This window comes from Tenrec ecaudatus, chromosome 14 (genome assembly GCF_050624435.1).
Source record: "Tenrec ecaudatus isolate mTenEca1 chromosome 14, mTenEca1.hap1, whole genome shotgun sequence".
NCBI lineage: Eukaryota > Metazoa > Chordata > Mammalia > Afrosoricida > Tenrecidae > Tenrec > Tenrec ecaudatus.
Window position 1 is genome coordinate 94526214 of NC_134543.1, and position 25740 is coordinate 94551953.

Sequence of the window (25740 nt, forward strand, 5' to 3'; positions counted from 1 at the left end):
GGTGAATTATGCTTAGAAGTGGATCAGATCCACAGGCAAATCCAAACATAATATTGATAACAGTGGCCAAGGCACCATCACAGAGCTAAGAGAGTTCTAATCATTCTTACAGATTTAGAATATTTCCAGGTCTCCCTTCTCAATCTGTTTGGTGCATAGGTACATACAGTGAGAGAGAGAGAGAGAGAGAGAGAGAGAGAGAGAGAGAGAGAGAGAGAGAGAGAGAGAGAGAGAGAGAACCAGAGCCCCAAAGGAGAAGTGTTTCATAGAGAACCCTTCCTCTTGTCAGCCCATGGTGCACAGGGTCAGCAAATTCAGAAGGTCCTTATGACAGATTCTAAAAGGGACGACGGCCCCTTCTTTAGAAACCATTTCAAAGACTACACTTGTTCCGTTCTGCCAGTTTTCTTCTGTAATGAAGGAAGTTTACTTGCATGCACACGATCTCACCTCCAGACGTATTTTTCAAGCAACATGCTAATATCAAAATATCAGTGTAAATACACCTGCAACTGTCAGTTAACCTCATGCTATAATTTTTAGACTGCCTGCGGCAGTCAGTACTGTCAGAAGAAAAATAACAACAGAATAAGGCATGTTCACGTTACTTTCTATGAGTGAAGACACAAAACGGGCTCATTATCAACACGTGGTGGCCTAGAGTTCAAGATTAATATATCGTTAGCATTTCTCCAATACCTGCCATGGAGTTGTTTAATTCAGCAAAATGTAAACATGTGTTCCCCCAGGAACTATAGGCTGCCAGGTAAATGAGATATTCTTCCCCTCAATCTGTCTTTAACCTACACTAATCAAGGATGAAGATTCTGGGCCACAATTCTGGAGAAAATGTTTTTCTTCCTGCAGATCGCTGTGCTGCTTGAAGCCAGTGGGTGTCTTATAGACATGAAGTAAGAAAACATTGTCAAAGAGGAATATTTTTGCCCCCAATTCAAAAAGAAACTTGACTAGATATTATCGAATAGCACACATGAGCTTCAATATGTTCATTCAACAATTAAATTATATCCTTAAATTACAGCCCTTTGTCTCATTCAGTAGTTTTTTCTATCCTCGCCAGCTCCAAGATTTAAGAATGATTTTCAGTGGCTATGACTTGTAGTTTTAGATCATTTTCTCTTGTTTTATTAAGAATCATTCCGTGTTTTATAAATGAGAATTTCTCCCTGTATTAAATTCACACACAAATACACACACTTGAGGGGACTTAAAAAAAAATAGTTGGAAAAAGGAATTGAAAACATGGGATTTTTCCCAAACTTAAGAAAAACACAATTTTTCATTGTGAATTGGGTATAGAGCATCAGTTACAGGTACAGACAAATCACTAGTTTTACAATGGATGATTCAGACACTTTCTGTTTAAACCCATGGAAACCCAGGGCTTTCCAGGCATCGTCACTTGTAAGGTCGCTTGTCCCAAATCAACTCTCTTGGGTTTCTGTTGCCATTCTTCTTTCTTTCTGAACCCTTTTGTCCTTGGGTAAATACTGCCCTGTGATGCTGAAAGATTCATTATTCTAAAATGCTGGATGGTCATTTTTATTATTTTCTATTTGGCCTATCAACTGTTCGGGAATTGAGTCATCTGGGTGAGTTCAGTTGCAGTAAGAGTGACTAGGGGCCATTGTCCTGGAAGTTGCACAATCTCTATCCAATGGGTAAGCCTGGTTTCTTTTATGCTTTTCCAGAATCCTTTTGAAACTCCCTAATATATTATATATATATATATATATATGATATCAAGCTCCAGAAACTCTGGGCTTTGCAGATCCCATTTTAAATGGAGTCATGAAATGAATAAAATTCGTCTTAGATCTCATCCTTTCTTTTAATACCATTTAAATTGAAACAAATAGCCCAAATTCTATCTGCCCTTTCCCTAAAGGTAACCATGTATCTATTGGACAGTTGAAATATGGCAAAATCAATTGAGGGACTAAGTTTGCATTTTATTTTGGCTAATTTAAATCTAACTAGCTGCACATCTATAGTTTAATTCATGTATTGGACCATACGATCCCAGAGTCTCAGGAATATACCTTACTTGGGCTTACACACACTGAGCCACAGTGTATTAAACATCAATGTCCTCAATTTCATAAACAATTTGATTGATGAAGGGCAAACCAGGAATTTTACAGGTTCAGATTTTTAAGAAGCTGTAGGCTTAACTATGACAGTTAAAACAGTGTTGGGACATACTATGATGTTGGTTGTCAGGCATTCTGAGCACATGAAATTGCCTGGGTAAAGGGGATGGAAGTCACTGGATTCAACATCTAACTCATAATTTGGAAGGTAATTCTTAGTAGATAGTTTCAAAATTCCTAAATAATATTGAAAGTCTAATTCGTTTAAGTAGAATTGGTGTTTGGAAAGTGTTCATCTTAAAGAAATTCATATACATTTCCAAAGGAAATGAAAAGTGTAACAACGTTATTTCAGTAATACGCTTCTGCTCTTGATGTCAGCATGCCCATGAAAATCCGCCTGACTCATGATATGCTCAGGTGTAGTGGTGTCAAGAGTGCCTTTAAAGAGTGACAGAAAGGCTGCTGTTTGCCTCCTCCTCTTTGTCCTCCTCCTGCTCCTTCTCCTTCTTCTCCTTTGGAAAGAGCACATTTGGATTGCATAAGAACTAAGTGGGAACATGGATGGTTCATCAGTAGGACTACAGCCTTCCACACGAAACCTGGCTTTAATACCCAGCTGATGCTCCTCACGTGGAAGCCCTACCTGTCAACGATGCTATGATTCCACACGGCTTCTGGATTAAGACCAAGAAGCAATAACTGACGATTTACCTCTGAAAATCAGTCAATGAAAATCCTATGGATCACAACAATCCAAAGTACAGCTTTGCACTTTGTTCATGGGACTCACACAAGACTGAGCAGCACTTCATTCAGTTGTGCAGGGATCACCAGGAGTCAAGGCAGCTAACAACTATCATTGGACTGTGACCAGGTAAACATGACATACGTGCAAGAGAAGTAGAACACACAAAGTAGCCTAGTGTAAGTCTGGACATTTATTCTGATATAAAATAAAACTTGATGGGAATGCTAGCATTATCAGTTTACTAACTTTGTGTAATTTGGGCCAAATAATTCTCTAGACCTGTTTTCTTACCTGGTGAAGTAAAATTAATTCATAATATTTATTGAGGTTTATCCATGGCCTACCTCTGCAAAAGTCTTACACAATGTTTTGATTTTGATACAGCTTGTTTAAAATTATATAGGAAGCTTTATATGCATAATTTTAAAATAAATTAATATGTATACATCTTTCATTTGTAATTAAACTGATCATTTTAGGCTCTTTTCCCTCAACTCTCTAGGAGAAAAGACTATTTAGGATAGTGGCAAAGAGACCGTTGAGCATCTACTAGTTCTGATTGAAGAACCTCCCTCGTGTCCAACCGCAGAACTACTCCCCTCTCCTCTCACTCAGAAGGTACTCCCAGTGTGGAAGAGCAACCAGAAGCTACCCATGCTCTACCATCATAATGTCTTGCTCATCATCTCACCATGTGAGTTTTCAAATAACTTCAAAGAAAATTCTCATGTCCAAACAACACTATCCACCTCTAAATTTGGACATCTATTTCAGAGAACCTTCCCCATGACCTGGTGGCAGTGACTTAAGCTGTGGCTATCTAGACAATAGTACTGACTTCACCAAACCCAACCTTGAAGTGGTACTATATATTCCAAATATGACAGAACAAGTATGCTCTCCTTCACCCAGAAGATGCTGTGACGCTCAGACAGGAAGACAGATGTTACAGCACCTTCCTCCAGGAGAGGTGATGAGCGTGCGCCATATTCAATGACACCTTGTCCTCCTTTAATCCTAAAAACTTTCCATCAGAATATGATGGACTTGGACTTGGACTCTCAAGAGCTATCTAAAATATATCTATGAGTTTTGGCAAAATGTCCATAAAGTTCCAACCAGCTGAGTTTCCCAATATGAAGGGAAGTAAAGAAGGATTGCTACTAGAATTACTATTCATTTACATACCAAACCCAACCCAACCCACTGCCCTTGAGTCCATACCATCTCATAATGACCCAATAGCACAGGGTAGGACTGTCCCTGTGGGTCTCTGAGACTGGAGATCTTTACAGGAGTAGAAAGTCCTGTCTTTCTCCCATGGGGTGACTGGGGACTTTGAGCTGCCGACCTCTTGAATAGCTGCTCAACTCATGACCACTACACCACCCAGAATCCTCCATATATGTACAGGCTTATGCTAAACAAAGTGTGTTTCAATCTATCTTTGAGATGCATGGATGATTTCAGGCACATCCTGTCCGTAGTAGCATTTGTCTTAGTCTACTTTGGGTACCATCAATAAAATAAAGAAATGAAACTTTTTTTGTGCCATGGAAGAAAAATGATTTTGAGGTCAGGGTTAATGTCAAATCTTTTAACAACACTCAAGGGGACATCTTCTCCAATTATTACAACTACGCAACAAATGAACCAGAATGCGGCCTCACACAAAGCAATGGTTTTTAGATGACGCAAGCATTCCCAAGAAGGTTGGGAAGACTGAAAGTTGAGCAAGGCAGAGAAATCGGCTCTGAGATAATGGCAACTGTTATGGTGAATGCCAAAGGGGGAAGCTTGACCTTGTTTTCTCAAAGAAGTCACTGGATATATGGTGAAGAAACTTTTAGAAAATTGAAAATGAAATTGGTGAGAAAAGGGTCAGGAAAGTTGAGCTGAGGCATTCTGTCCCTTTGTGGCAATGTCCCTGCTCAAGTTAGGAGAGCCTTGTTGGGAAACTTCAGCCCATCCACAACCCTACTGCAGTCACTCTAGGCGTCCTTTTGGTCCCAAACTTAAATAACATTGAAAAGAAACTCAAATGGAGTCCCTCCAGATTGCCAGCACTGCCCTTTGACATGGTGTGACTGAACGAGTACAGGCTCCCCAAGGAAGGCTTAGGGAGATGGAGTCAGTGCCTTCAGACAGGCCCAGAGTTGTGGGGAAGCTATGTCCAAGACACAATAGCGTCACAATTTGATCCTTTGTTTCATAAATGTTTCCATGCTTTCTGAGCAACACATTTTGACTCACGGCCGAGGAGGTGGCACCCATGGAAGAGCATGAGATCTGTAGTCAGGTGACTTGTGGTATGAGTTCTGTCTTCACCACCAGAGTAAGTGTGATTAGTGTGCTAGTTTTCCTATTTATAGTTACACTAATTTACACTTCCTCGAGCTATTGTAAAGTTCAAGTCACATAATGTATGTCGGGGTGGGGAGGGAGGAGGGAACCCACTTTATAAATTGGAGAATGCCCTACAAAATAGTTCACTAGCCTTTGATTTGATTGTGTAACCAGATCAATTAACATTATTTGAGATTTGCCAACCAGAGACTCCTAAGGATCTAGGCAGTGAGTTTAGATTTTGGTTTTAGTTCCTAGCTTTCCTTTCAGCATTCACATCTACCCTCACTTTCTTGTCCTTCTAGGAGACATGGTGGCATAATGGGTCATGCACTGGTCTGCTAACTGAAAGGTCATCAGTTTGAACCCACGAGCCTTTCTGTGGGAGAAAGGTGAAGCTGTATACTCCCATAAAATTTTTCAATCTTCTGATCAGATATGTCCCTCTCCCGGGCTGCAGAGGTTTTACACTGGGGCATATGGGAGCTGGAGGCACAGGGAATCCAGGGTGGATGATACCTTCAGGACCAGGGGTATGAGGGGCGATACTGGGAGAGTAGAAGGTGAGTGGGTTGGAAAGGGGGAACCGATTACAAGGATCCACATGTGACCTCCTCCCTGGGGGATGGAACACAGAAAAGAGGGTGAAGGGAGATACCGGATAGGGCAAGATATGACAAAATAATAATTTATAAATTATCAAGGGCTCATAAGGGAGGGGGAGCGGGGAGGGAGGGGGGAAAAGAGGACCTGATGCAAAGGGCTTAAGTGGAGAACAAATGCTTTGAAAATGTTTAGGGCAAAGAATGTACGGATGTGCTTTACACAATTGATGTATGTATATGCATGGACTGTGATAAGAGTTGTATGAGCCCCTAATAAAATGTGTTTCAGTCTTGGAAAACAGCAAGGGCAATTCTACTCTGTCCCATGATGCCTCTAAGAATCAGAATTGACTCAAACGCAGTGAAGTTTTTGTTCTTTTAATTTTGCAGTCTTTCTGTTCTTTAGATCTTGATTGAAATAGTTATCATCAATAATATCTCAAATCAAATCAAGTAAATTCTATGAAGAAAACACTTTTTTTCCCTTTCATATCTCTTTCTCTTGACCCTTGAGAACAAATCTATTTCAAACTTTCTCTGTGTTTTGAGACAGAGCCCACAGATGTGAAGTCAGGCCTAGAACCAGCCTTAGCATTGAGTACTCTAAGATTGTGATAAAAGACAAGCCGAGAAAAATTCACTGTGGAGACATAATATGCTTCATAGAGATGGGAGTGTGCCGGGTTTAGAGTTAAGATGCTTCACTACCTTATGTAAGAAGATACTAGCAAAAAAAGAAAATTATCTTTGAATATATTGGTTCACTAGCAACTTCTTTGGCCAATAAGTGTGAATTAAGTAAAAGAGAGAACACCTAAATATTTTTTGAGAATCCTCTATGATGCAAAAAATTTCCAGATGACCATGAAACTAATGACTGGAAGACCAAAAACACTAAGAGGTACTGTGGAAGCAGAGACCTGGTGATTTTCTGCCATTAGGCTCACAACCAAGAAAGCTCAATGAAGCAGTGGAGATCTTGGGTTGTCATGAACTGGAACTATAGAGTAACTAACATTAAGAATTAACGTATCAGGAAAAGCATTCAACGGCTAGTATTAGATTTGGTTTCTGCTTTGTTCCAAATTAGTTCCATAACTTATTTCAGTCTTTTGACTGTTTGAACTTTAGATTCCTCAAATGTGAAAAGTCTGTGCTGTTTCTAATTTTTTTCAAGCTCTGAAATGCATAGGAATGATTCTGCATATGGAACACGACCCGACAGTGTTTCGGCCTATTTTGCCATAGGTTGCTATGGACTGAAATCGATTCAATGGCATCTAGCAACATTCCCACTGTGCAGACTGAAGCCCATTTGCAAAAGAAATTAAAGCAGTTCTAATCACATAAAATTGGGGGTTGATATGGTTTTGAGGACTTTCCACTCCTTTTGGGAACTTAAAGGACTATATATAAGAGATTTCAGTAAGAGTCAAATTAATATCCCTTGCCCTACCTCTTTGTGACAATACTAGGAATTCTGAAAAACAGTAGTGGTTTCTGACCATAAAAACCAATCATAATGTATTATTACTGCTATGTTCCCATGTAATTGCAAATCAATAAATCTTTGTAAAATGGTGTGTGTGAAATTCCTACCTTTCACATAGGGTGAAAAATATGGTTCCTTGGGGTCTGAAAATTATAATGAGAGAATCCTACTGTCTCACATTCCAGAATTCTGAAGGTTTTGTAGCGTTAGCCGCAGAGTAGGAAAGTGGGTGTCCTTCGCTGGCCACCACACCCACGTCTCTGATGTTCTCATCTGGAGTCCAGCAGAAGAGCTCCTCAGATCCCCTTCTCTTCCCAGAAATGGACAGTTCCACCTGTCGTCCTGCCAGAGTTTTCCCATCGATGAGCTACTGAAGACAAGAGAAGACAGATGCCTTTTGTTGATTTTAACTGTGTGGCTGTTTTAATCCAGGAGAACGAGAAAGAAGGGAAGAAAAATGGCCTCACCTGACCAAGGGCAGAGAGGTGCTGAGTAAATGATTTGTCATGCAATGGGGTGGTCAATAAATTTTTTTATTGACAAAGTCAGGAGCAAGTAAGCTAATATATATGAATGCATTTGTCAAACCATAATATACCATGTAAATATGGTTTCTGTTATCTCTCCTTAAAGCAGGAAAAAGTTAAAAGGAGGCAGAAATATCATTAAAAGGAGAGATTCTTTTTCAATATTAGTGCTCCCACCACCAAAGGTGGGTTAAGAGCTAGAAGCCAATCTTTTGAGTTTCTTGTCTCCACAAAACCAAACCAAACTCACTGCCATAGAGTCAATGTGTACTCATAGTGATATCCTGCTGGGTTTCCAAGATTGTAACGGTTTGCAGTTGTAGAAATCCCTGTCTATCTCCACATGGTAATGAATGCTTGCTTGCTTTCAGATTCCTTCATCTTTTCCTCCTCTACCCACACCGTATCAATGCCTTGATTCTGCCAGTTCTGTTTATCTACTAAATGCAAGGGTTTGGGATCCCTGGATCAGATCAGAGTGAGATTCATAAAATCACTGAAATAACTTTGCATTCATTGAAGATGGGAGAAGCCAAAAAGACATATCTTTGAGTGCTTGCAAATCAACAATGTTTTCAGCTCAGCACCGTCAGGAGCTCTGTTAAAAAGCACAAAGTTCTGTGTTCTCGTGTCCTCTATTGCCAACAAGGCAAACACAAGCCTATCAGCTTCACTCTGATCCTCAGCCTCAGACTTCTGTAATTATGAGTGCCATGCTGGCTCTCCTAGGACCCTGGGGAAATGATGCGGGTAACTCTCTGGGAAATTATGGGGGAAAGAAAGGGTGTTTTGTAGAGATGGGATGCCAGCAGCCCCTCCTTCCTTGAATGCATTGCAGAGCAATCCCTTCCTTACCCGAGAGAAAGGACTGTCAGTGCCCCTCCTTCTCTTTAAGTAACCTTTTTGACATATCTACAAACAAAGAGTTAAAGGGCCTCCTAGACCCATAAACGTCTTCCTAGCTGTCAGGGACCATCCTTCAATGGTAAGAGCAATTGCATCTTGCTGCAGAACTGGAGGCTTCAAAAACATGAATGCATTGTTCTCAAAGGTCAGCTAGAACACAGCCCTGCCATTCCAATTGCTGATACTTTTCTTCTGTAAGGGGACTATTGAAATTGGGAGATTGGGACCAGACAAAGGAAAGGAAACCTCTTAAAGTCACAACAACAAACTTGTGCACCTCTTAGGAGAGATGGTTCCAAATGCCTGAGCTCACTGCTAGGCTCTGAATAGAATTACCTACATGTCAGTCAGTCAAGGGAGTTTAAAATACCTGTGCTCCTAAAGCCAGGGTGTCATGATAGATTTAGCACTACTAGCAGCTTCTCTTTGTCACACAATGAAGCAATATGGCTAATTAACGCTCACCAGGGAGCCTGAAATAATGATGCCTCTCTCTTCCTAGAGCCAATTACCCCAAATATTCAGATTACCTACCTAGTATTTCACTGAAAGAAGTGTCTGGGACTTTTTTTTTTAATTCAGGCATTATGTATCATGTAGCGTCACATTATGTGATGTTATGTCACAGCCTGACAGCTTACAAGGAGGGATATGCTGAATATATTGGATAGTTAATACCTGCCTGAATTAACAAGACAACCAACTTTCCAAAGAAAGAAAGTCTGAAAAATACCTGCTGTACCTCCTGGGATATCTGGAGGGAGAACATGTCTGATTCACTCAATCAACCACTGTGTGTCACTGTTGCTTCTTGTAGAGATACATGAAAGAGTATTTGTCTGCAGAGATGGCCCGCATGTCTACAAGGGAACTGTGGTGGGGATGTACCGGATCCTTAATGGGTCCTCATTAATTGGGCTTAACAATTCAAACCTCTAAACATGAACTCAACCAGCTAGGAAGGAGTTATCAAGAGTTAGAGCCAGGTAACAAAGACCTATACAGAGTTAAGTTGGACAACCCAGTGATGAACTTGGTACATGATTTCATTCATTCCGCAGGCATGGATTGCCTGTGTCTTCCCTGTAAGTGTTGTGGGCGGGGCTGTAGTGGCGATGGTAACATGGAGCCACCAGTTTAATGGGAAGGATGGACTCTATCCCTGCTCTATTCCCTTACAGTTCTTCAAATAAATCAAGCATGATCCCCACTTACGACCTTTCACCTGGCTGATCTTCCTCACGGGAATTCCCTTCCTCAAGATATCCCCATGACCGACTCTCACCACCTCTTATCTCTTCCCAAGTGCTAACTTCACAATTACTCTGGCCAACCTATGCAAAATGGCCTCTGCTTGTCCCACGAGCACTCCTGTGGTTCTAGGTTTTTCCCATGGAAGGTGACATTTACGTCAGATTGGCAAAATTCCTCTTTGAAGAGGCACAGAGGTAAAGGACAGGAAACAGATCTTGAGCGAAATAATAAAAAAAAAAAGATCACTCACTTTTCTCCTCTGTACATCAGGGTTAAAATTACACCCTACTAAAGGAGAGCAGGAAATTAAATCATACCTGTAAAGTATCTTGAATATTATAAAACCACAATTCATGGCCATTGAGTCAACGCTAACTCCTCGTGACCCTATAGGACAGAGTAGAAGGGCCCCTTGGGGTTTCTGAGGCTGCAGTCTTTACAGCAGCAGACATGCTTAACTTTCTCCCGTGGAGCAGCTGGTGGATTCGAACCGCTGGTCTTATGGTTAGCAGCTCGATGGGTAACCCACTACGCTCTCAGAGCTCCTTGAATATGCATCTTTCCTAAATATTCTAAGTATGTTATCAGACCTTTCGGTGCCTTCCCACTTGTTCTGTGTGAAAGACATCAGGAAGTACTAAGAGGATGAGGCTGGGGTGTCAGGTACATTCAATGGAGACAGGGTCTGGGTACATGGACTTGAGGGCTAGGTGGGGGAGCAGGGGTGGTAGAAAGCTCCATTGATATGTGTGTTCCAGTGGCCCAATGCTAAAGATTTGGGGTCTGTTTCATAGGCACACAAACAACCGTTATCAGGATTTGTGATTTGCGCAGAGCTCCTTTAAATGTCACTCCGTGCCTGCACGCACAGAGACGTAGGTTTCAACGCATTCTTCGCATGCTCTTATTTCATTCTGAGAGCCACAGAACCACTTTGGAGATGGGATGAGCCAATACCAGAAACTACGAAAGCACACAAACACAAATTGGCATGGCTACATCCCTGCTTTGACTTCTAGTGTCCAGAGTAGTAAGCAGTTAAAGCGATGGGGGTGGGGGCTAAACTGGCTTGCATGCAAAGGATGCGCATTATGCAGGCAGGAATGGATCCATTGGGCCATGACAGGTGGAAGAAACAGTGATTCCAGGGACTGAGGGGTGCCTACCGAAGGATGAACCCACAATCCTAGAATGGAAGATGTACAAACAGTAGTTTAGGGTTCAGTGGGTCAGGGTAGATTCACCAATGGTTACTGGTCTTAGGCGGCATTGGTTAGGGCATCTTTGGGACACTTCGATAGAATGAACGTTAGTCACTAATTGAGTCAAGATTTAAGCAAGAAAGAAAAGAACAAGAAAGTAAATTTGGAGGTCAAAATTATACCCATGGAATTGATGACATTATGCATCCTTTGTAATCGTTTTTAATTTTCCCTTTACAATGAAAATCAAGCTTTTTTTTTCATGGTACCAATTATTCTTCACACTTCTCATTTTAACCAGCTCTATTATATTCCAAACATTTAAGGCTACCCCCCCTCCAATTTTTCAGATATTTAAATGACCTTCCTCTCCGCTAATATCAATAAAACTATTTCTAAAAAGCTAATTAAAATAGGCTCTCCCCCCACCGCCTCTGTCCTTTTTGAATTGCTTCTTTAGTACACATCTTCACACTGTCACAGGTCCATCACAAAGAGCTCTCCCAGTCCTCTTATTCTTTCACTCGGAGCCAGAAAAATCTATCTACTTCAGGATTCTTTTTTCAGAAACCTTTGAGCTTTGTTCTAACATCCTAATATAGCATATTCTTTCTCACAGTCCCCAATATTTGCAGCAATCATTTTAATACATTGTGACACATTCTTATAAGATCTTGGTGGTTTAGTCAGTACTCTGAGAATCATTTCTAAGACACAGTGCTAATCGTGTACCCCAAAGCTCATTGACACAAGAGTAAGGAGAGGGGAGCGTACTGAAATGCTTGATAGGGTGGACTACGGCCAGAGTACCACAATGCACTCACATATAAAAATATGAATTGCTAAAACATCAAGCTTCAATGGAGAATTTGCAAGTTTGCATATTTCTGTTGACAATATGATATAAATGTTGAAACCATAAATAGTATTTTGGCCTTTCACACACTTTGGAAAACCCAACAAACATATCTCTATTCCTCCAGTTTCTACAAATACAGCCTCTCACATTCTAAAGGGGTAATCGGGAAGGACAGAAAATAATTTCTGTTTTCATTGGCAACTATGTAAATCTGGTACACACATATTGTCTTAGCTATCAAGTACTGCTGTCACAGAAATACCACATGTGAGTGGCTCTATGAAACAGAAATTTATTTTCTCACAGTTCAAGAGGTTGGAAGTGCAAATTCAAAGTGTTGACTCTATTGTTCTTGTTAGGTGTCCAGAGCCACGAGGCCCGGCCATAACCTTGCCTGTCCGGAGCCATGAGGCCCGGCCATTGTCCTGATCTTTATTGCCTGAGCTTTGTAATTTTCCACAGCAACTGTTTGTTCTGCGGTCATTGTTCTCAGGGAAACACCTGTGGCTTGCTTCCCCCATTTATTGTTCTCAGGGAAACACCTGTGGCTTGTTTCCTTTTCCCTGGCCTATATAAGCTGTAGCCTTTTACTCAATAAATGAGACTTGACCAGGCTACTTGTCTTGTCTCCATTTCTCGTGTCTCTTGCCCCCCCACCAATTTCCACTACCTCCTCCAGGGTCCGTGTTGAAGTTCCCGTGGGTCGAGACAGTTAGGTGCCATGAGTTGGTTGTGACCAATAGTGACCCTGTGCACAACAGAATGAAACACTGCCTGGTCCTGTCCATCCTCACGAATGTTCCCAGGCCTGAGCACATTGTTGCAGCCACTGTGTCAGTCCATCTTATTGAGGACACCTAATTTTTTTGCTTTTTTGGTTCACCTTTATTTTATTTAAAAAAAGGACCCCTGGTGGCTTAGAGGTTAAGCATTGCACAGCAATCAACAAGGTCCGCAGTTCAAAACCACCAGCCACTCTGAGAGAGAAAGACTGGGCTTTCTACTCCTATAAACAGAATCTCAGAAATCCACAGGGGGTCGCTCGCTATGAGTCAGCATCTACTTGATGATATTCAGTTTGTGTTATTTTACTAAGCTAAATGTCCTTCTCCAGGGACTGGTGTCTCCTGATATGCCCAATGTATGTAAGATAAAGTTTCTCTGTCCTAGTCTCAAAGGAGCACTTTGGCTCTCCTTCTTCCAAGGCAGCCTTGTTTGTCCTTTTGGCAGTCCATGGTAATTTCAATATTCATCACCAGCACCCCAATTCAAATGCAGGGCACTGAATCTCCTTCTGTCTTCCGTATTCAAGGTCCACCCTTCACACCTATCACTTGCTCTCAGGGGTATGCTTCTAATGGGAAGTCCTTATCTCTTTGAACTTCTGCTCCAGGATGAATGAGATCTGAGATCTCCCTCCCTTCATCTCTGCTTCTGTATGTTTTTAAAATCTCTTTCATATCTCAAAAAAATATTAATTCAAGACATGACCCATAGTAATTCTCTCAATGACATAGAAACCCATCTCCAATGTGATAACCACATACAAAAAGGCCGTAATTTACAACACATTTTTAGGGGGTAACAATTCTATCCTTAAAACATAACCATCCTCAGCATGGATGAATGTTTTTGATTAAAAACATGGATTCAATGAAAATCCCTAAGCAAACTGTACTTGACTGAATTATCTTTATATATTAAATCAATATGTACTTAGAGACCAAACTCATTGCCATTAAAATCGAGTTGGGGTGTTTTTGTTTCGTACTTAAAATCATGTTCTATGATTTTTAGTCTTTTTTAGTTCTTGATTCCTAAGAATTTAACTTTTACATTTTCAATGTTTGGCAAATTTTGCCTTTACAATGCTTTCTAATTAATCTGTTTTTAAAAAGACTAAGTAAGCAATTATATTTCCCAAAGTAATACCAACCTCATAGAAACATTGGTGACATAGAAGGCAGCCCTGTAGTATTCCACAGACAGTTGGGGAAGAAAGCATTGTATTATGTTTCTTTTCTGTCCTCCACTATTAACCATTCTGAGTCCAGTTTCTAAATATAAAAGGGAAATAAAGCTCAATGTATTTTTTTACTTCATGCTTTAAGGGGAGATGTATATATTCAAAAGCATCTTTCACAGTATATTCATCAATCTCCTACTGCTACTAAAGAATAAAATTTCTTGAATTTTGTTATTTTAAATGACTTGTTTCTGATTATAAAATTCAACTAGCTAATGGTAAACAGAATGACAATGTATAAGCAGAACCATTGCTACTCAGTTTTCAGTTCCTACACCCAGACTGTGTTTAAATATTCTCCCTGTGATCCAACAAATTCTTTCAGTGAAATGGTTGTAGGAGTCTCGGTCCAAACTCACTGCCACTGAGTCCATGCTTGAACTCTGAGTGACTATAGAGACAAGAACTCTATTCAGGAACACGTGCCTTATATAGAGTGGAGTGTTTTTGTGCCAGGAACAAAAAAAAACCAACAATGACTTTGAAGTCAAGCATCATATAAAATTTTTAACAAAACTCAAGGAGCCATATTCCTAAGTCATTGGAGCTTTGCAAGAAGACAAGAGAACACTGCCCACAAGCAATAAATGAAACGGGGTGCTTTCAGGGCAGTTGGGAAGACTGAGGTGACCTTGAAAGAGAAAAGTCAGCTCAAAAGTTATGGCTACAATTTATTGGGACATCACAAGGGGTAATTCTGACAGATCTTCTCAAAGAACACAGATGATCATGGAGGCTTGTTATGAATTGTTTAAATTGAATTCTACATTGATGAAACAAGTACCAAGAAAATTGCACCAAGAACTTTTCCCCATCCCGACTGTTTATCTGCAGGGGACCGTCCTATTTGAATTTCATTGGGAAGTCTTATTCCGTTCACCCTGTACCCCAACTTTCCCGCTTCAGATTCCTTTTTCCCCAAACTCAAAGCAGTTCAGAGGAACACAATTTGAGTCCCTCACAGATTTCAACATTGCTATGTTGACATGACACAAATTAAGACGCACAGAGAAGGGATACAAAGATGGAAACACTGCTTTCAAACCTGTGTAGACCTGCATAGAGGACATGATGAGAATCAAGTCTCCTGTTTTGATATTTTTGTTGAATAATGGCATCTGTGACTTTGTAGCAATAACTTTTAAGTTATTCTCATAAAGGCAAAAGAGTAAAATGGTTTCATGTGATCACTTAGCCAACAGTTTATCAAATACCATGTAATATACTTTGTCTTCTGTGACGGATATAACTTTTGAGTATTTCAATATTATTAGACCCATTTTCACATATCATTGCATATTGTTAAACTTTTAAAATTATTCAACATTCTTTGCAAACATAATTCTTCACCCATAGCTATTAAATCTGTCCCTCTTTATTGGCTATTTTAGATATAATATTGTAACACACATCTTCGTTACAAGTTGTAACTATTTTTTCATACATGGTTAGGTACGATGTAACGCATTTCAAAAAGGTTTCTATTGCAACTTAATTACGAATGTGGGACTTCATTAGGTCCAACACTAGAACACTTACTTTATAGTCAAGGGAGGAAAGGAGCATGTGTTGTGTGACTCTCTTAGCAAATCTGTTGAAATGAAGACCATAAACAAAGCCTTTTGACTCAGTTGAATGTCTTTCCACTGTGTCACTTTATTTCAACAAACAATATTATAGACAAAACATCATCATAGGACCATTGGAATGTGAACATGTGTGTAACTCTACACATGTGCTCATTTGCATAATTTCTCTTTCATGATTCCCTTTATTATGATGGCAAACCCAAATAGAACAGAAGTTATATTATCTCTCAGGGAACCCAAATCTCCACCTTGCTCTCAAATTAACACTGAGCTATGCAGGTGGAAGTTATGTATAAGGGTGTGGAGAGTGGGGATCTTCATAAGCTAGTTGACAAAATACCATTAGCTTTTGATTTCGTCATTCGACAAGCTTTCTGAAGCCCCTTCCTAAACACTCATAGCACCGGAGCTCTGATTAAAGGTACAGAAAGGAAATCCCCTAATGGACAGAAACTTGAGAAACTAGCAGATTGTTCACTTCCATTTGGAGGAAGACATAGCCAGAAGTTAGGCCTATGTTGATTTCTGCCTAATAGTCTTCCTGAATGACAAAGGGCTTGGGGTAAGTAGAAGGGGAGCACAGATGATGTAATCACAGACAGGCAGGATTTTGTTCTATAGTGTATCCCAAGTATTCTTATAGAATAGCATGGCCCATCCACGGGAAATACATGTTGAATTACCATCACCTTGCCAACTGACTGGAAGAGACCCATGTTTTTACCCACTTCAAAGATAGGTCATCCAACAGAAGGCAGAAAGTTTTGAACAATATCATTAGCAGCACACTCCAGTAAATTCTGTGGAAGGTAATTAGAAAACAGCGGTAGCATGAGATTAACAGGGAACCAAAGAAATTCAAGCTGGATTAAGAAAAAGACATCGAACAAATGATATTATTGCTGCTGTCAGACGGATCTCATTTGAAAGAAGAGATGTTCACCTGTGTTGATTGACTACTCTAGTTACCAGTGTGAAGCACGTGAATTGGAGTGCATTTCTTTGTGCGCATGTGCATGCAAACCTGGATGCAAACCGAGAGAGTCCGTAAGGGAAAGCAAAGCGAAGCTGCATGGTTTGAACTCACAAAATGTGTGTCAGGCTTGTCTCCTCCTTTCACCATATTTATTCAATCTGGATGCTGACCACGTTATCCGAAAAAGTGTACTTTATGAAGGAAAATTCAGCCTTGGGACCAGAGGAAAGCTCATTAGCAATTTTAGTTATGCATTTCATTATGCAAAACATTTCTGGGTGAAATAAAAGAGGATTTGAAGTACTAGTAAAGATAAAAGACTTTTAAGGCAATATAAATTATACCACACATAAAGCAAGTAAAAATCCTCACTGCTTAACAAATAAGCAGTATCATAATAATCAAAGAAGAATTTGAAATTGTCAAGGATTTCATTTGACTTGGATCTACAATCAACACTCACGGATGCAGCATTTAAAAAATAACATATTGCATTGGGAAAATTGACTTCAAAGAGCCTCTTTAATGTGTTAAAAGGAAAATACTTTTTTTAATTTCATCATTTTATTGGGGACTCGTACAACTCATCACCATCCATCCATCCATTGTGTCAAGCACCAACAAAAGGAAGATATTTAATTTTGAAAACTAAGGTGCTCCCGATCCCAACCATGGTATTTTCAAGCACCTCCTATACATAAAAAAGCAGGATAATGAATAAGGAATCTTGGGGGCTGGGGGTTAATGCATTTGAATTACAGTATTGGTGAAAAATATTGAAAATACTACTGACTGACTGAAGAACAAACAAATCCATCTTGGAAGAAATATTTCGGTTATGTTATCCGGAGGAGTCAGTCCTTGGAGAAGGCTTGGAAAAGAGAGTTAGTGAAAATGAGGAACGTCCTCAAGGACATTGGCTGCAACAGTGACCTCAGATGTGGCCATGATGAGTAAGTTGGTGCACTGCCTAGTAGTGCATTCATCTTGTAGACATAGGGTTGCTAAGACTCAGAACAGATTCAGAGCACAAACCAACAACAGGGAAGAGCTATTAACATGAGCCTCTCAGGAGGGATGCCAAAGTTAGACATATTTATACCCCCTATACGTTCTTAATCAACGCCTCTCACAGCAAAAGACCAGGCGTCATTTGGTGAGCATTTATCAATCAAATTTTCTTCCTAAAACTACTCCCACCTTTTCAAAATATCCCCTGAACAAAGTGGCCGGGGTGTCAAGGGTAGTGGTTAGGCACAGTCTTGTTTATAAAGAATTCTTTCTTCAAAGTTCTGGACAGAAAAAAAAAGTTTGTCCTATCTTTCAACAGACCAAACAAAGCCCCTGTTTTTATACTATTTCTACTGGTTGATGACAATGAATTCATCTTTCTAAGAGAGACAGAGGGGTGCTTTCTGGAAGCGCTCCTGGCATTCATCAATTAGTCCAGCATCTATGGCCTCCTTTATGCCATCTTCACCAAAATATCCCTCCATTGTCATCAAGACCCTCAATGTACACAAAAATAAATGAGACAATGGGTAGACATCCACTGAAATTATCTCCCCCCCCCCCCATGTACCATATCACTTAGAAAGCATGACCTATTGAATGATAGAAATTTTATTGAAAATGTAACTTTGGCTGGACAATTAAGTGGAAAACGACAACTTGTAAGCGTGATAGTGGCATATACAATATGAAATATACTCCAAGTCTGTAGTTAATATTCCTATCATAACCAATAAAAAACCAAACCAAGCTCCCTGCCATTGAATTGATGCCAATTCAGAGTGGCCCCGTAGGGCAGGTAGAAATATCCCTGTGAGTTTTTGAGGCTGTCCAGGTTTATGGGAGTAGCAAGCCCTATCTTTCTCCTGCTGAGTGGCTGGTGGTTTCAAACTTGCAGTGAGCACACCAATGCTTAACCACTATGCCACCAGGCCTCCTTCTCCTTTAACTAGAATACATCAATTTTGGAGCCAAAGGGATTACAGTGGGTTTGTCGATTCTCTATTACACCTACTGATCAACTTTCAAAATCGCTACTTTCTGTGACCGCAACTTTGGGGCCTGCCAGTGTAGAGGTTGACTTCCTGCAGAAGATGTGTCTACCCAATAAGAGATATGGAAATAATCTGGAGATTATATTGTTGACTGGATCACTGACTCCAGCTTCACAAGACGAAAATACAAGGGGCTTCAAAATGTTCATGGAAAAATTTCATTAGCAATTACATTTTCCATGAAGTTCTTGAAGCTCCTACCCCCAAGACACTAGACAAGGTACAAAGAGAAGATTATGTCTGTATATCAGGGGATTTTCTGTGTGTCTTTTATTATGTTTAAGATTAAAACAGTACTTGAAGAACAACCAAGCAATGAACCATAGTCCCTAAAGAATGAAGACTTGGATTACCCTGCAAAGTGAAAAACCTTCTGAAATGTTGTGTGTGGGGGGGAGGGGAGGGGGGCTAAAGGGGGAGGGGGGAACCAAGCATAATGAAGAAAGAAAATTATAAATATTAATTTTGGTCTTGTAACATCGATTAGCTTCTCTTTTCTTCTCAAATTTGTGCATAGCTCTCTGTGTTAACCTACTTTAAAATTCTCCATTTATTTTTATATTTTATACAACATGCTTAAATATATAACTAATTCCTTAGTTTATAGCACATCTGGGTAAGATCATGACTAAACAAAAGGGGAAATGAACATCACCTAGAAATGAATTCAGAATTACAGCGAAAAGAGTCTCCCTCTGAGCGAAAAGGGAAGTTCTTTATTGATTTGCATAAAGCATGGTTACATTATGAAGTATGGTCATGATTTTCTTTTTTATTAATGCTTACGTATATTGCTCAATCTACCTCTATCCGCCTTAGGAAGATGAGTTCATTGTTACCAACCAGTAAGAAAGGTGTCAAAATGGGATCTTTGCATCCATTTCTACCATTGGAAGTGATGGCAAACAAGTGTTTCCAGAACTTGATCTGCTGCACAAGATGACCTGAAAGTGCTCAAGAGCAAGGACATCACTTTGAGGAATAAGGTGAACCTGAACCAAGCCATGATGTTTTCAATTGTTTCATGTGTATGTGAAAGTTGGACATTGAATGCAGAGGACAGAAAAAGAACTGATATATTTAAATTATGGTGCTAGCAAAGAATATTGAAATACCGCAGGATGGCAAAGAAAAATGAAGTATAGTCAGAACGCTCTTTAGAAGGTAAGAGGAAAGTGAGACTTTCTTTCACTCCCTTTGGACATGTTATCCCGGGAATCAAATCTCTGGAAAAGAGCATCATGCTTGGTGATGCCTGGTGAACGGACCCTTGATCAGAGGGATTGACACAGTGGCTACAAGGAAAGGCTCCAGGAGGACCATGATTGTGGGGACAGTGCAAGACTGGACCATGTTCCCTTCTCGTGTATACAGGGTCACTGTGAGTTAGAACAGGCTCAAAGGCCCTTAACAATGTATATCGCATATGAAACTACATTTCATCCTGTAAATTCATTCATCATCCATTTCCCTATCCTTCCACATCTGCACACCTCTACTTTAGAGCTAGACTATTAAAACTTATACTTTCAAGATTACTGCAGCCAGAGTTCTGAAATGAATTAGGTTCCATCAATAACAAGCACTTGGAAGCTGAATGTTAAAAGGGTTAATTATGATTTGAGTTTGGTTATTGTGCACACAAGCCAAGGATATAAAGATACTAGTTGTGTCTACAGAAACATGCTGATGTTCAGTGACTCATTAATAATAAGACACATTTGTAACAATAGTGAAGTCCTGATCACTGACCAGACCAAAGCTATGACAGTGGATTCCTACAGTCAGGAACACATGATGCACTCCCAGGTGTCCACATTCAGCATGGTACCGAAAGTAGCAGCTATCCTAGCGTGTCACTAGCCCTTCTGTTCTGGAGGTTGTGCTCTGGTTTCCAAACTAAGGAACGCTTCCCCAGCACTCCCTGGAATTCTCTTACTAGCACGGAATATTTATCTATATTTTAAAAATCACAGCATGTAATTTCTTTGCCTGGAGTACGTTTTGATTGAGTGGAACCCCAATCTATGATGGGACTTCACATTTTCGTGCAAAAAAATTGAATTTAAAGATCATGGAATTTCCCCCCAAATATTTTGAATCCCTCATCTACAATTATCAGAAGAAAGTTGTCTCTTACTGGAAAACAGTATTTAGTTTAGGAAATAACCCAATTCCAAATCCTACTCTGCCAAATTCCAGCAGTGGTACTAGTGTGATTCCAGTCACCCAATATAAAATTGTGGCGCCTCCCTCTACGCTCATTAATTTATTCCACGCACATCAGTGAGCATGCTCTATTGCATCATTAAATCTTCATTTGAAATCACTCATGGCCATTCCTACTCTGGTCCGAATCTTCTTGATTTCCAGTTTTTGGCATTCTTGACCGAATATTTGATCAATTTCAGCCTGAAGAATGTGGTAGAATTCTTCAATTTCTCCACCACCGGCTCTAATAATTGGTACATAAAATTGAATGATAGTAGAATGACGTGGACTTTCTTGTAGGCATGGAGATAATATCCGACTACAGGCAGTCTTATACTTCAAGATAAATCTTGAAATCTTCTTTTGAGGATGAATGGCATGCCATTCCGCCTGAATCTGTCATTCCCAGCAGGGGAAACCATGTCTGTCAGAGTTAAAATGGCCAAACCAATCCGCTTTCAGTACAATATCAATGGTCAGCTCTTCCATTTCATTTTTAGATGACATGGTTTTCTTAGATCCGTACCTCATACACACCCTGTTCTATGGATACTTGCAGCTGTTTTTTCTCATTTTGAGTCAGGCCCCGGCAGCAAATGAGTCAGGCTCCGTCCACAAAGGTGTGATAGACTCAGCATTGAGGAGGCAGCTCTTTCTGAGTGTTACTCTGACTGCCTTCCAACCCACAGGGCTCATCTTCTGGAACTTCTACGGCTGCTCATAAGGCTTTCAGTACTAATTCCTCAGAAGTGGACAGCCTATCCCGTCTGTGCTGTCTGCGTTTAGTCTGGAACCAATGCTGAAAACTGTTCACCTTGGGAGAGCCTGCTGAGATAGGAGATACCAGGGACACAAGTCCCCACAATAGGACCCACTGACAGACTAGTGGCGGTTGTTTTTATCACTTCCTGCATGGCTACCTTGACTCTAGAATTCCCAAGCAAATAGAAACTAAATAAAACAAAGACAAACAGAAAGTTTTTGTTGTAGATAGCAATTTTCTCTTCAATCCCTTTCAAAAGTTCACTAAAACCTTAATAGACCTGGACTCCAAGAATAAAGTTACTGGATAAATGCAAACAGCACCACGACTGTGAAGGACAGAAAGTCAACGGAAGGCTTAGCACTCATAAGAAAGCTCACTTCTCAGCTAGCATCTGGGGATCCAGGCTGCAACTTGTTCTAACTGCAAATTTTCCCAAACATGTGGAATTGCTCGGTGCAGCATATCTTTGCAAGACGGTGGAAAGTAGTCCAGTAAACACAGAGCCCCCAGATCTCCTATGGACCCTATGCAAGTGGGTCACTGCCACCCTCTCCAGTCCTAGAATAGATAAAATATGTTTTTTTGTAGACAATAAGCTAACTGTCATTGGGAATTTTATAGAAGGTTTACACCAGGTATATCACACACACACACCCTGCGCCACCACCACTCCCCCAAAAAGCCCACTACCATAGAGTCAATTCTAACTCACAGTGACCCTACATGACATAGTAGAGTCACTAAATCTTTAGGGAGGATAAAGATTTATCTTTTTCTGTGTAGCTCTTGGTGAGCTGAAACCACTGGTCTTTTGGTTAGCATCCTGACACTGAACCAAAGTAAGATTGAAGGAGACATTTTCTCTTCAGAGCAAGACTGGTCTAAAGAAGTTGAGGTCGGTGGACCTCACAGAAAGGCCAGCCAGGCTATAAGGCCACAGAGATTTGTCCCTGCCGCGAGTGCAGATTCCCCATGGTAATTGTGTGTGCCCTCTTTGTAAATATGAGTGACAGCACATCTGGGAACAGCAACAAGGGGGAAAGCAAAGGGCCCAAATAAACAGCAACAGGCCGCCTGTAGTAGAAACTAGGGAGAGATGTATGAGCCACCAATATTATCATTCACACCTGTAGGCAGGTACGGGCTGATTCTCCTCACCACTCCCCGCACATAAAACAGGGAAAGGATGTTATATAAAAGGAACATCAGAGAGGAAATAAAAGGCCTGGGAAGTCAAATGCAAAAGAGCAAACATGGAGGGAAACCTCACTGTAAGGATAGAAAGATAAAGGTACAAGAGTCATCCTAAGAAAGGAAAGGAAACATTGCCCAATGTAAAATACTGTGACAAATAAAGACAAGTACGGGGACTTTGAAGGATGAATACCAATAGAAACCGTCAAAGTTTTAAAAAGAAGAAATTCTTCAAATACATAATTTGTAGCTTTCTCTCTCCAATCCAGCTTCAATGACTTATCAGGTTCCCTGTGTGTTGTATGAACATGTACCTACATCAGGGACTAAACTTTGTTTTTGAAGCTCAAAACGGCAGGATAAAGACAAGAGTTTCCAGGAAAAAATAGCAACAACAACAAAAACCCTAGAAAGACAAGCAATGGGTGTCTGAAAAATGAGGACATTGCGTGTTATTGAGAGGTGTGCAGGGAAAGAAAAAGATCCATAAATCACCAAGTTTTCTTCTAAGAAACAGAAAATAGAAGAGTGAGGCCTAGGGGATTTTTGCTTTTCATAACAAGCCCTGTAATATGTTTGCCAGTTGGCACTAAGTCCAAGGATTATTTTGATGAAATGAAAAACTGAATTAAAAAGAACAAAATAGAACCCAAAGCAAAAATCTTCCTCTGCCTCATCGTGTGTGTGTGTGTGTGTGTGTGTGTGTGTGTGTGAAAATACCACTTTTGACATTTTGTCCCCTATTTTCTAACCTCCAATTACTCCAATTTAGACTCTTTTGCTGACAGTCCAAGCTACTGAGAATGTGATTCCCAAGGTACCTTGCCTTCTTCCTAAATCCTCTTTTCTCATTACACTGGCCGTCTTTCTGAACTTTAGGTATCTGAACACATACACATCATTCTTTAAACTCACCGTCTACTTTCTCTCTCTCCTGCTGACGCCTAACATGTATTATTAGCTCCCTTCCATGAAGTCATCTAAATGCATGTCCAGTGAGGGGTCTTGCATCACTGTTTTTCTCTCTACTTTTATGAATTTCCTGTTCTGCTCAGCAGGGCAGAGCGCATGTGTGACACTCTTGTGTCCACAGGATTAGAAACAATACCAACTACATCCCCATACATTGTTCAACGAGGCAATGGACAGCGCATTGAACTATCAGCATCCCGACGCATTGTTCGCAAATCAGGAGTGAATAAATTACACGTGTACACAAAATTTTAAAATTAATAAAAAGTAAATAGTCACCTAATTTTTAAAAGTATAATATATCTTCTAGCTTTAGGAATAACATGTTAATTCAGATTGCAATTTTTCAGTCTTTCCTTTAAACCGGTCAGAAAATATGTAGGGCTTGCAGACACTCCTGCTTCATGAACTACGGGGCTTTAAGAAACGAGGGAGTCAGCGTCCAATTGTAATTGCTGGTCTCCTCTTGGTCTATAAAATTTAACCACAAAAGTCTTATGATTATGGGTCATTCCCATGACAGTTTCTAAAGATGTTTTTCCTAGAATCTAATTTTCCATTGGGAAATAATTCCAAGTGCTATAGTAAGCAAAGTTCTAGCTACGAAAGCAGAAGGAGCCCCTATTGCATACGCATGATGCACTGAAGGTAACCAGTCTGCACAGTCCTCACAAGCTTTCTCCTCCAGGGGTCGCTTGCCAGAGTTGACCGAGTTCTGGTGACAATTGGGTATCCTCCCCTTTATTATAATCTTCCAGAGCCAGACCACATGCATACAGTCTCCACCCAATTTATGAAGTCTCAGCCTGTGAACTTGCCACCACCGCCACCACCACCACCCATAACAGGCACACACACACACAGAGCCAAACTATCCACTCTAGTCTAGGCCCTGAAATCATGTAAATGCTCATCTGTACTTTCTGTCATTTTTAATTTGCTTCATTGAAATAGGAAGGTCAAAATTAGGGCCTCCTATTTCAACCAGCAAAACATCTTTAAATAAAACTCAAAGAGACTGTTGCAGAAAGATGGTGGTTGACGAACTGTCACAGGACAGGGCTAGCATGGACGGGTGATAAGGAGGACAGCAGCTTGGTCAAGGTGGACCAGATACCAATGGAGGGGGGGGGGGCGCACACATCTTTGGACCAGGAAAGCAGGGTTTCGCGCAAGCTGAGCGCAGTATAGAGTGCGTTGTGGGTTCCCTTCAGTCTCCAAATTTCTCTGGAACCACTTGCAAAAGTCCCATAATTCCAGGACCCAGATTCTATACTAAAATGCATACTAGGCTATTTAAGAAATAATAAAACCTACCATGTGTTCTGTGAATTTCTGTTTATAAATGACTTTTCCTTGGTGATGAATAGTTTATCTCTTCTTCTTAAAATAAGCCTATGTGGTGATTTCACTTCGTAGACAATGGAGTGAGGAATATAAGGCTCAGAAAATCTTCGCAGAGGCAAGGAGAAAAGAAAGGAGAAGGGGGAAAGTTCTCACTGGAAGTCCATGATCTGAAGGTCACATCAAGCCAGGCTTGCCCTGAAGCCCTGAAGCCCTCCTGTTCACATCGAGTGTTCTTGGCCTCTGAAGTATAGTCTTGCACACTGCACACTGCACACACTCAAACATGCACATGCACATGCACGCTCCTGCACACTCTGATAGTGCTGACGTCCAGAGTTTGGGGACTAATGGGGAAATACTTCTCTGTTTGAAGGTCAGAGTTGAAAAAAGCAGGACCGTTTCTCTTTCTAATTTCCCATTGAGCATCGCACAAGGGAGAGAGTCTGATGAAGACTGGCACTGGCGGCAGCACTGTGGTGACACAGACCTGTCAGGGGTGAGATCAGAAAGGAGCCCACCGGATAAATATTCTGAATT